This window comes from Melanotaenia boesemani, chromosome 19 (genome assembly GCF_017639745.1).
Source record: "Melanotaenia boesemani isolate fMelBoe1 chromosome 19, fMelBoe1.pri, whole genome shotgun sequence".
NCBI classification, from domain to species: Eukaryota; Metazoa; Chordata; class Actinopteri; order Atheriniformes; family Melanotaeniidae; genus Melanotaenia; species Melanotaenia boesemani.
In genome coordinates, this window is record NC_055700.1 from 11,076,978 (window position 1) to 11,090,389 (window position 13,412).

The 13,412-nt window shown below is 37.1% G+C and overlaps 1 protein-coding gene across 1 annotated transcript in view; it reads right to left on the reverse strand.

Annotated features, from left to right (window-relative positions):
- csgalnact1a (chondroitin sulfate N-acetylgalactosaminyltransferase 1a) overlaps positions 1 to 11,402 on the reverse strand; it is a 34,368-nt gene extending 22,966 nt beyond the window's left edge. Inside the window, exon 1 of the mRNA XM_041969951.1 lies at positions 11,285 to 11,402. The gene's annotated coding sequence lies outside the window, so the exon portion shown is untranslated. The remainder of the gene's footprint in view (positions 1 to 11,284) is intronic.
- Positions 11,403 to 13,412: the final 2,010 nt, after the last annotated feature.

The window sequence follows — 13,412 nt, forward strand, 5'->3', positions numbered from 1 at the left end:
TTTTTTTTTTTCTTTTTTTTTTAGAAACAGGGACGAAAAATATCATTTTTAATTAAATATGGAGTTTACATGGTTGTAAAATATTTGGCTGGCTACAATATGTAATGTTTAACAGGACTAAATGCTAAAAAAGGAGCTTTTGGTGTCAGTTGTATGGCTGATACAATGGCTGCCTTTTCAATTTAGATGTCATAGGTTTTAGGTGCAATCAAACTCATTGTAACCAGACATAAAATAAAAAATATTTAGTACACATTCTTTATTTTCTATCTGGAAACAAAATTAGAACTAGAAATAACTGTGAATGTGAGACTTCTGTGTAAATTTAGAAACATATTTTTGCTGAAAGGTATTTCAAGGTGTCTGAGTTACTGTATGCATCTGTAAATGTATGTCTGTGTATCAGTCTCTGTCCGTTGTGACTCCCTACACAGTCAGCTCTTTGACACCCTGAAGCCAAGGCAAATGAAAGGATTAGTATTTGGGAGAAGTGAATACTGAACTGTGCTCTAACACATGGCTGAACCAGGAGACACAGAGCATCTCTCCAGCGGGGTCTCCACTGCCCCTACCAAAATGTTTGAGGAGAAGGTGCTCAAGGAGAAGTGGGTGAGTTGGTTTAGCAGAGATGGAGTATCATCTTTAGATAAAGAAGAAGAAGAAGAAGAAGAAGAAGAAGAAGAAGAAGAAGAAGAAGAAGAAGAAGAAGAAGAAACCATGATGCTATTGCGCAGCTATAAATTCTCAGAAATAGAAGGGCAGCTCAATCGATAATGTTTGGTTTGCATGTGGTTTCTATTAGTTCTGCTGGGAGCTTTCTTTATTTGAAGGATTACAGAACTTAATGTAGATTTTCTGTTTTCATGATTTCCTGCAACATTGAACAATACAGTACTTCTACCAGTGCCAAGGACTGTGATCACAAGCCATTCACACAAATGAAAGCATTTATTTGAGATTGTAAAGGCCAGTTTGTGATTTTGATAATAAAAAACTCCTTACTACTAAGTATTTTTAACTAAAGCAAGCCACTAAAGCTTTTAACTACAGTGGGCATTATATCCATCTAACATCCAAAGTGTTTATATAAGAATGTTATATAAATGCAAAATCCTAAAATTTAAGAGGTTATAATATTTTTTTCATTGTAGTTTGTTTAAGAAACAACTGTAGCCTTAATAAAAAGCATAATTTGGAAAAAATAAACTGAGGTCAGACATCTGTATCTGACAGTGCGGTATTTTCCCTCCCTGTTGAGACATGCTGCCTCCAGAAACCTTTGCATGACAGAAACACAATAGAAGGACATGTCACCTGGAGCGAAGCAATCATCCCCATGTTGTAAAGTTACCAGAGAAAGAGTCATCGAAGGAAGGGGGGGCTGGTGTGATTTAGATTTACGAGCACTGACTCTCAGTCAGACCGCTGAGTCTCACTGGAATGAATGCGTTGATTCAGTAGTTATTTGACTCCCCATAGGGATAAGGCATGGCTGCAACACATGAACACTGGCTGCTAAATAATCATGTTTGATTTTATTGGTGGCAGGATGCCTGAACAGGCGTTTGTAATTTCCTGCTGCCGTAGCTGCCTTGATTGTGCCCATGTAATGCTTATCCTTAAGGTATGCATCTAAAGAACATTGCATTTGATATATGATAAATATTTGGTACATTAAGATGATGGAAATATAAATGATGCATACCGTTTACAAAGATCAGATTTAACCAAATAAATAAATAAATAAGCCCAAACAGGTCTGGAGCAGCATTCTTTGGACAGATGAAACTCAAATTACCCTGTTCAACAACGGAAGACTGATGACACAAACATACGTGGCTTACAGAGGCACATAGCAAATATTGATAATACAGAAAACAGAAGCTGTTGGATAACTGCCCAAGCATACAGCTATAGTCTGGATACAAAAAGCAAAACAGCTGACTGGATGGTGTGTCATAGTTCAGACAGCCAATGACTCAAAGCATGCTGCTCCTGCATCCCAGGAGCGTCTGGAGGTAAGGAAGTGGAATATTGTGGACGTCAACCCTATCAAGCTGCAATGTACTTGTTAACAAAAGACGACTGAATAATAAAAATATACAATTTAGGTAAAAAACATTATTTGGCCTCAAATATATGAAACTTGACAAATTGTTAGTGTTATAAAAAATGGATAAAGAACTTTGTACTGGGACACTTCAAAGGTGCAGAGAGGAAACCAAACCATTTCATTATGTGATTTTAACAGCATTCCCCCCCCCCCCCCCCCCCCAAAAAAAAACAAAAAAACACAAGACTATATATTTAATACAATTATTTTACAGCATATTCTCAGCAGGTGCCCATTTCAGCTAAACTTACAATGAGCCTGACATGAAATTTACCACAACAGTTCCTGTTTTCTCCTTTTCTCTGCAGAGCTTTGACTTTCCTCTCTTAAAACTCTGTGCCTGGAAGGACTGGCAACATTTTCCTGGTGTTATTTTCCCTTTGTTCTCTTCATAAACTCCTTATATAAAAAAAAACCTCAAGGTGTTGCATTGCTAAACCTCTATTGTAAAACAAAACCTACGAAGCTACAGTCTATCTGCACACATTTGTTTACTTACACTGCAGCAAAGGGGAGAATACGTTTCTTTCACTTCCTGAGATGGCAAAACTGATAAATGTGTTTTCACCTTTATCACATATTCCATTTTGTTTGCAGGAAATAGAAACACAGATGCAGAAACGAGAGTGGGAAAGGCTTAGAGGGAGACATGAAACAAATAAGTAGGATGTCAAGGAAACAGGAGATGAGATAGAATATTTCAGCATTTGGTGACCAGAGCTCTGCAGCCTTTGGTTCAACCATGAAAACAACTTCCTTTCGTAATGCTGCAGCTTCCTGCCCACAGCGCGTTTGTGTTTTCATCAGAAAAGATTCCACTTTTATCTGCATAAATATCAGCGTTAACCTCAGTCTAAACACCTGTTAAAATAATAGCGGTTATCTTTAGGAAAGTGAATCAGACGGAGGCTGCATGGTGAGCAAACAGAGATAGCCGACTGACAAGCCAGTGCTGCAGGGGTTAGCTGTCAGGAAACATAAAAGATGAATTCCTTCTCAGTCCTCTGGCCTCATTACTGTTCGACAGTAACACTGGTACTGCAGAAATAACACACAGGTGAAAGGCTGTCTCCGCTTGTGTGTGCCTCTGAATGTCTGAGGCATCTGAGAAGCAACCTTGTGACCCTCTCAATAGTGACAAATGTTGCAACTGACTCCTGATGTTGGACTTGAAGAGCAGTGTTTTTATTCTCTGACTGTATCTAATATATTCAAGATTGCTCTTAAAGAATAATACATGCACTGAGACCAAACTTTACACAATCTTTTCAAAGAGTGTAAGAGAGTGGGAGCAATAAAAAATTTAAGGGAAAACTGTAACGTGGATACACAGAGAAGATACTGTATGTCTGCTTTAAAGCAGTTTATCTGTTTCATGGTTGCTCTTGTGCTTTGGTCTAATAATTGGTGATAACTGGGATAATCACTCTCATTTTACGTTTAAACAGTAACATGTCGATGCAGCAACATTTTTATTTTAATTTGCTATTTTCTTGCGACTTTTGGATTAAGCATTGCTAAAAATAGAAATATGCTTATCAGAAGTGGAAAAGCTAGAGAAGGGATTTGGGTTATGCAGAGCAGATCCTCCCACAACAGCTTGAGCAAACATCATGAGGAGCAACTGACTTGGAAAGACAAAGGTTTGACCTAAGTCAGCTTGGACCTATGACTATTTCTTTATGCATCTGGCTAAAAAAACTGCACATAGATGTAAATGTGGCACAATTTAAAACGTTTAATGTAAATTCAACAGCATGTATATGTACTGTATAAATCCCGTACGGAGGAAGGGGTAAACACTCATATCCTCATATTGATTTCTTGTCTATCCCCCAACCTTGTGTAATGACACATAAATTGAATTTTTAAAAGAAAATAAATCTTTTGATTCATTTTCTTTTGAAGTATTTATCTTTCTGTTCCTGGCAGCCATTGATTTCTGTTCATTTTCCTGTTTTCTTTTTCTGGCCTGCAGCACGTGGAAAAAAAAAATGTAAATGTCATCACATCAAAAGATGAATCAACAAAAAGAAACAACCCACAAATCCTCCTTAACAAGACTAAAATGGTGTAGGCTAAAACCAAAGCTGATTGGATCCACCTTTCCACATTCACCTTAACACTGTTTCTTTTTATACCCCACTTCATATGCAAAATAAAAATCATTATAGCATAAAATGAAGGACTTGAGAGAGACAGCCGTGGAGCCTGCTGTACTTATCTAACTACTTTACTACTATAAATACAGATTAGAATATCTGTCTGGTCATACTTAAAAAACCGCTGATCATCTGTTTGTTTTTCTTCTCTCACAGTCAGTACAGAAATTTTTTAAATTCCTAAACAGTTCCTAAAGCATGTGCTACATGTTGTAACACATGCTTTCTACTACACATGGATGATCTTTGGTGAAATCATCACAGACTTTAGAAACCTTCTCCTGGACACAGTGCACTCAGAAAATCGGTGCTTAACTGGGATAGTCAGTAAACACATAAGGATAACACTACCCAGTAATCTACAGTAAGCATTATGTTTTTATTATGCTTTTCTTTCATGTTCATGTATTTTTTAATGAAAGAAAAAACTGTGACTTGCTAACCTCATAGTAAAAGTACTCATTAAAAACTAACTGTACCCATACAAACATACTGTACGCAAAGTATAAAGTTAAGGAAATCATAAATTGAGCATAGATATTCTGCTTTTATGGTACTATAGAATTGACCTATGATAAGTTAGCATGCATATGGAGCTGATCATCATTCCTATAGGTTTCTTAAATATGTAGCAGAATTATCACAGTGTACTACTCAGTGTTAAGTAATTGAGATGCATTACCATGATGTCAGCCTCGTTACGCTTTGTCAAATAAATAAAACATTTCAATTAGTGTTTCATTCTCACAAAACATATAACACAAAACTAACTGTATTTCCAAAATTTACACCCGGATATTCCTAAGGGATCTGCTTCAGTGTCACATCTTGGAGAGATTGTTCAACAAAGTCCAATACATAGTCAGCCATGCTGACATAGATCTTTAGTATTTCCACTTTACTTTCTCTCACGAAGTCATCTTACATGAGGCAGCTGCTGGTCATACAACTCATTGAGCCCAATAAGTTATAATATTAGTGACAAATAAGTGTCTACTTTTAAAGAAAAGTGACCAAGTTTGAGTGCAGGAGACTTGAACCTGCAACACTGAACTTGAGAAGGGGAGCAGAGTTTTGAAAGGATAAACTATATATTTTAGAGCAAGAAGGGACTTTTGAGTGTGAGAGCAAAGAGTTTTGAGAGAGAGCAATATATTTGATATCTTGCTCTCAAATCAAACAATTATGCGTTTGATTAAAGATAGGAAAATACCTCCATAAATATATCTTTATATCTATCAAAACCAGTGTTTGAAGGCAACTTGCAAAAAGATGTTACTAGCTAAGAAAGTCACAAGTAACTAGATTTCTAAATTTGGAGATGAAACATTTTTTAAGCAAAAATAAAAAAAATAAAAAAAAGATTATTTGTTTCCAATAAGAATCAGCAGCAGAAGTTTGGACACCCTGCATGGTCACCACTTTACAAAAAGCTCTGACAGTTCTGACAGCTGGTACACATGTTGTGTCCTTGAAAAAGGATTTATGCAGTATTACATACTCTTTCCATTTGTATGCAGAGATCTTTTTAAATCATGTTTCCCTTAAAGGGGGTGCGAGGACCAATTCAAAACCTTCAGATCATTGTGGATTTTGAGGTAGGATCATTATGTTTTTATATTCAGCTTCTTTACTAATGGTTTGATGTCTGTTTTCAACATTTAGTGGTCATGAAAAGATCTGCTGTAACTTCATTAATCCACAGACCTTGTTTCCTACATCAGGCTTGGTTAGATGCTTCTTTGCAAACTTCAGAGTCTGACAATTTTGTGGTGGACCTCCACTGTCACTCTTAATTGCCAATTACATTGTTACAACCCCAGCTCTGCTAGGGGCAAAGGGGTGGAAACATTACAGACAGAAAATGAAAGGTAAATTAAACAACAAAAAATGGACTAAAAGTATTAGAACACAATTAAAAAAGACAAAGAAACTCAAATCCAAACAATCCCAGGTCAAGTGCTTTACTAATTAACAGAAAAACCGGTGGCCTAAAGCCATTCACAAAACCAAATCACAACAAAGACCCAAATCAGTCCACCTAAGAGTTATTCAAAGCCATCACAAAATGGGTCAACATGGTACACAGTTCAGCAAAGCACACAATCCCAAGTCCAAAGATTTCCAGTGGTAAGCTACTCTGAATAATCACAGCTGCCCTGAATGACGGTCAGCAGCCTGATAAATAGTGGAGAACCAGGTGGACATCAGAGGATTGGGCAAATCACAGGCAGGTGATGACAGAGCCAGTCAATCGCATGATGGGTGATCTCAAGTATTTGCTGAGAAGCCAGCCAATTGCAGATGGGAGATGGCACAGCCAAATACATGCTGAGGAAATCCAGACAGCCAACCAATCACCTGGCTGCAACCACAAATAAATTTAAATACAGTCACAAAGGCCAAATCCAAGCCTTAGGGCCTTAACAACATAATCATCCAAGAACACTGCTTCCTGAAAATGCCTTACAACCATCTTCTCGTAGCCTTCTCCTTTTTTGTGGCCATAATTACTTCCATTTTCAGAGAGCCTGGCAGCTTTATGCTGACTCTCTCTTATTGATGACTGGGAACAATCCATAGCCCAGATAGGTTTTAGTTCTTGGTAAGCGTTTTCATATGAGAGCTTGAACCTATTTGAATGCCCAAATGTTACATTATGCTTTGTTGCTGTTTTTTCCCCATATGCATAAATTATGTTAGACCAAACCTGATTTAGATGTTGAAAGAAAGTTGTATCTTTAGCTTTATTCATTTTTGGTGATGAATTGATCTACTTAAATTTTCATAGCAACAAGAATTTAGACCAGAGTTATAATTTTACATCCATGCCACTGCCAGTCAAACGCTAACTATTCAGAACCAGTGTTACTATCCTTTAGGGAAGTTCAACATCCATTTAGTTTTATAGTTTCAAATACTCATGTTTATATGGGGGTGCATTAATCTTTTAAATCAGCCTTCCTCCCAAGTAAGTGGGCTGTATGAGTATTAAAAACACCCTGATTAACTACAGGCTCATAAATGTGTGAGTGTTTCTGTCCATTTCTGTCTCCCTGTGGCCCCTGCTGGGTTGTGTATTTGCTACAGGTTAAGAATGTTAACATGTTTATGTGCATGCCGGTCTCGGTGAATGTCAGTGTTTCTTCTCAGACAGCTCTGTCTGAACATGCCCTCTGGCTATCTCTCTGTAAAAATGAAGAATTATCTCTGGGGAAGATGGAAGAGAAGAGATTAATAATGATAAAATTTAAAAAATGGAAAAGGAGCTATAAGAACATCAACAATCCAGAGATCACTTGAGGGAAACTATTACACGAGCAGATAATTTACATGGTGGAATAAAAAAAATCAAGAGCAGATACAAGCGAGTATAAAGTGAATATATGGGAGGGCAGAAGGCGAGAGAAAGGTTTCTTTTGATGTCTCCTGTCCCCTCAGGTGATTCTCCCTCTCATTCATTAGGAGCTGTTTTCCCCGGAACCTTCCTCTCAACATGCCATCTGGAAGACCCTTAAAAAATCCACTACACTTCTTTACATCACTACAAGTGCCGGCTATTAACATCAGGAATCCAGCCCCTCCTGCCCTCTCCCTTTCTCTCTGTCGGCCCTCAAACTTTTCTGCTTCCTCACAGCAATGGCAGACTGTAGCAGATGAAACTTTAATGGTCCCCAGAGGAAAGTGGGTCATTGCAGCAGATAACATAGACTGCAAGCTATTCTGATAACAGAATAAACTTTTTTTCTTCTTCTTTAAAGTTAAAATTTTGTTAATATTAGAAAATTCTACATTTCCCTGTTTTCTACTGTAGTGAACTTGATATTTTGCTACCTTTAGAAGACATACAGCACCAGTCCAAGGTTTTGGACACAACTACCCATTAACTTTGAATGAGTAAGTGTGTCCAAACCTTTGACTGGTATTCTACAATAAGTAAAGAAAACAATGATCATACACAAATGAGCTGCTAGCATATTAAACATTGAATTTTTTGCTGATTGCACAATTTGTTTTGATTAAAATTAATCCAGTAACACACTCATCCTCCACTCATATTCTCCAGAAAATTAAGAACCCATTAAAATGAGTATAATTACATAAATAATGTACAAATTCATGCTCAGAGACATAGTTTTTGCTGCTTTTATTTGCTACCGAACATGAAATGCGCATTGCATCACACTTAGATGAGTCCACATTTGGAGGTCAGGGGTGTGAAGGATGGAGCTACATTGATGTTTTTACATTACAGTTTTTAATGCCAAACCAAGTATAAGCTCTTGGCTAAGGCTAGAAAATATCATAGCTTCAACAGGTACTGTTATAACATATTGCATGACTAGGCTATATATTTTCCCTGGATCACCAACAAATCAAGTCCTGTCCCCTTCACTAAACACACTAAATATGTTGGACACACAAATCAAATGGCCCGTTGAAATACATTCGTATTCTGTCTTGAGACTGTGGAATTTAAACCTTTTGGTATATCAAGGCTACTCGGTCATTTGTTAACATTGCATTTCTATATACGGGCCTTGACACTGCTGCTACAGAAGTTATGTTTGTGTATAAAGAACAAATCATGTAGAATTGAAAACACGTTTTTGTGCAGCAGGTATTTGCTCCTTCTAGTTGCAGTTTCCAGGTCATGAGTTTCTCCTGTATCTTAACAAGACCAAGACTTGTTCTGATAATATTTTCCCTGGAATGCCATATAAATTGGTGTGAAGGGAAAAAAAGTGTCTCCCTCAACTGCCAGTAATGTGCTTTGCATCCTCCTTGCAGCAACTATCACATGCATTGTTTTTCAAGCTGTAACTTACAGCTAAAGTAGTTGTGTGGCAATAGGTTTTGTAAAAAATTCAAATGATTCCCCCCTGTAGTTCGGACAGCCTTAAAAAAGGATAAAGACTCAGTTGATAAAACATACAACTTCTACCTCAGAAATATGTTGGCTTAACAAATGCAACATATTATGACTCAGTTTTAAAGATCTTCATTACAATTGCTTGCTGAAATAATAATAATTGGTAGATATGATATACACTTAAATATCAGTTCTTGCATCTGCCTCAAAAATCCACTATCATTTGAGTTTTGAACATAAACACCTTCTATTAACCAACAAGAATGTCATATCTATCCAAAATTAACACAGCTTGAAAACATGAACATGAGCATTGATTGCAGAGTTTGAAGGGATACAAAACTATTTGTGACCTAGATTGATCTATTCCATGAATCAATAATAAAATGACAGCTATCACCAAGTTCCACAATGTGCTACAGCTATATATAAAGCAGAAAGCTAAACTAATGGACTTCGATTTGGTCAAAAAAACACAATGAAAAACCACAACCCTGACAAGACACAACACAATTCTGCATAATTACGGTGTAGTATGATAAATCTTAGTACACTGAGACACTCCCTGTGTCATATGCTTCACAGTTGTTGACAGGGTTTTACAAGTGGAAAGTTACGAATAGCTGATAACAGAGATACCAAAAGGGCAAACAAGAAGGATTGACACAAGATAAATACATTCAATATGCCAACAATTCTGTTTATATCAACCATCAACCTGCAGCACAACATAATGACATTTACAGCTAATGCCACTTGTGCAACAGCAGTGAACTGGAAATCCCACAGATGTTTGGCAAGCTTTGCTTTCCTGTTCTACATGTATTGTAAACTGCCACAAAGTCATTAATAAAAGTCTGTGCTGCCTCCTAACTGTAACATTTACACATGGAAAGGTGGTTACAGAGGACTGGTGACTTTAGTTACTGCACCATCTTGACTTTCTACCGTTGCCAACACTGATTTATGCAAGAGAAACTGTCAGTGAGACCTTAAGGCGATACTGCACTCAGTGTAACTAATAAGACTTCTATTTAATTCAATAGATTGGAATAAAGTGGCATGATCTAAACAAGCATAGGCAAATTTAATTTCATCTGGGGTAATTTGTCAGTTTGCCACAGGGAGAACACACCAGTGCCATTAAAATGACACTGGTTAACTTTCTGTATGACACTGTGATCTGATATGTGAAACATGAGAACACATAGAGTCTGCACAAGAAGAGAAAGTGAGAGTACACACATTCCCAGACTCCCAACCAGCACTAAACACATATTTAGGACACCAGCACATAAAGAGGATATCAAATGATACAGCTTTATCTTCAGGGCAGAGGAAGCACATATGTGTCATAATGTATTACATCATGAGTTTCACATACAAATACAATAATTTCCTCATGGCATGCACATGTAATGCAGTGCTCTGTTTGCTAAACAACCTGAAATACCACATGTTGTAATCCTCAGTTCTGTTTTTCCAATATCAGAAAAAGAGAGAGAGAGTAAAAAAAAAACAAAAAAAACAACTGCCTGCTTTCAAACCGAATACTATTTCAGGGTGCTATGTGCTTGTTAGTGAGAGCACTAAGCAGGATTAGAGCAATTTTCCTGATAAAACCTTCAGCTTGCTCAGTATGCTCTATGCGTGTGTTTGTGCTTGTGAGGGAGATGGAATGGAATACTGTTGAAAAGAAGCACGCGCTCACACTGCGTGCACGTAATTTCATTATCTGGCTCTGCTCAGTAGAAATGACTGTGGGCAGTATTTTAATTAATCCACGTGATTTGAAGTGGACAACAATTAATATTTGCAATAAAAGAGTTGTTTAGTTTCTATTGAATAAAAGGTGAGTAAAACGTGTGTGGCTTAAGTCTGTGACAGTGCGATGTCTGATTACAGGTTACTTTACGATTTCAAAACTAAACAAAAGAAAAAGAAAAAAACACACACAAGCAAAAAAAAACGGGATGTCCCATTTAATAAGCCTAAAGTTACTAGTTTTAATTAAGCAGTTTTATATAGGTGAGAATAATCACAAAACTCACAGAAACTGAAAATTATTTAACATTACAGGTGTCTACAGTTTCTGTCTACTCAAGTAGCGTGAATATGCCTGATCAACCACTTTACCTTTCCTTCCAGCAGGCGTTGGTTCCGTCCATTCCTGAGCGCAGGTTTTGTTTCGTCTCGGTGCGGCAGACGCGTCTTGAGGTATCGGTCTACAGTCGACTCCAGGGAAGTCAAAAAGCAGGCGCTAGCGTTTGTACTGAGGAGATGTGTTAAGTCAGAACAACACCGGAAAACGATGGCTACTAACCTTCAAAATAAAAAGATAGACTATTTATTTGACACAAGTCGAAATATAGGCGTTTGGGAGAGTTCGGAGTTTTGCCTTCCTGAATATTGGACCTGGAAACAAAGATCAATTTAATCTCTAAAACCTATTAAATAAAATTTAGTGACAGGCTATCTTTTTGGATAGCCTATGTCAACCAAGTTTTCATCCACATAATCTGAAACTATAATGTCCATGTCTAGCACACGTGCGTTTACGTTCTTTTTTCTTTTCTTTTCTTTTCTTTTCTTTTCTTTTCTTTTCCAATGAGGTAAAAGTGAGACAGAAAGGGACCTGGACTTGGAGCAATTGTCTGTATCTGCAGCTTAAGAGCAGTTTCTCCCTTTACAGACTGGCAAAGAGGAAACATCTTTAAGCAATTAGTCTTGTTAAGTGGTTCATATGTTTTTTTTTATAACAACTTACAGCCTCCATGACAATTATTATAGCCATTTCCAAGATATGCCTTTAGAAATGATTAATGATTATGGCATTAATTTCTAACTGGGATTTTTATGTTACCGCACATTGATAGTAAAATGAACAATAAGTAGCCTAAATAATTAAATCAAACTTTGTTGAAATAGCTAAAAAAAATCTCAGAACAAAATACCTTTAAATTTGAATATAGTTTAACATGCAGTGTACAAAGCTGAACAGACAATCTAAATCCACACCTGTGCTAAAAAAATCAGTTTGATGTGAGAACATTAGAAATGATAAATAGGCTTCCTTGTGTTTTTAATAATTTGACCAAAAATATTTAACTATTAATTAGATTTAGGTTCCCATATGATTCCAACGTTTTAATGAGCAGGAAAAGACAACAAGATTGGCAGATAAGATGAACAGTGCCCACCAGAAGCAACCAGTGCTGACTCCCGAGAAACAATAAAATTATAATTAAGTTGATAAGAACTCAGATTGCATTAATTTTGTTTTGACTTTGTAATGTACAAGCCATTCTATGGCTTCTAAAATAAATCTCATACTACCTTTAAATAACTAAAAAATGATGGACATTTGACATAGAAAGGTTGTTAGGCTCTTGAACCAGTTCTGTTACGGTGCAAAAAAACTGGAGTTTAATGTTGAAAGTTTTGAGCAGAAGTTCCTTTTGTCAACATGTTGAACTTGATGTCAGGGCGCTCTCTGTGCAGGTTCGCTGGTCCACCCAGATCTCCTCCCCCCCTCCCTCCTTGCTCTCACATAAAGACAGCCTTGTTAGTTGACTAACTCAAGACACCGCTACAGCAGCAGGAAACACTACCGCCTTTCATTTGTAAAAGCCTAAATATGAAGTCGACATCCTAATCTAAAGTGACCTGAGGGGTTCCTGGCTGAGCGGGGTCTCGATCAGATTGCAGGCAAGAGGTAAAAATCCTCTGACCTTAGAGGTGTGGAAACGTGCTCTTTTTACATTGCACGCTGCATTGTAGAAATACTCTGCAAACATTTCACTTCTGTCAAATTTGTAAAACACTTCAAATAAAATACTGACTTGTAAATAAGCAGTTTTCAGAAAACAATAAAGCTCAGATCTCAAAGCAGCTCATTGCAACAAAAGGAGAACATCTGTTATAAATTCAAAAAACAAAAATGAGCAGATATGATTTACATTTAGTTAATCATAGTAATTGTATGTCAGTGATTATAGTGACCTGTTCAGTTTTGGACCTATAGCCAGTGTCTATCTGTTATTCTGCAGAGCCAAGACAGGAAGAGATCAATCTCATTACTAATCATAACAAAGAAATGGGATACAGAAAGAGGTGCAGCTGTAGTCATGAGGTACCACAAAAGCCCCAATACTACAAATCACAGCTGCAGTAGTGGTCCTTCCAAAAATGGCAACACTTGCAGTGCACTTCTTACTCAGTGCAACGCTGAACGCTGCACGTGATAAGATAGGTTTCCACTGGA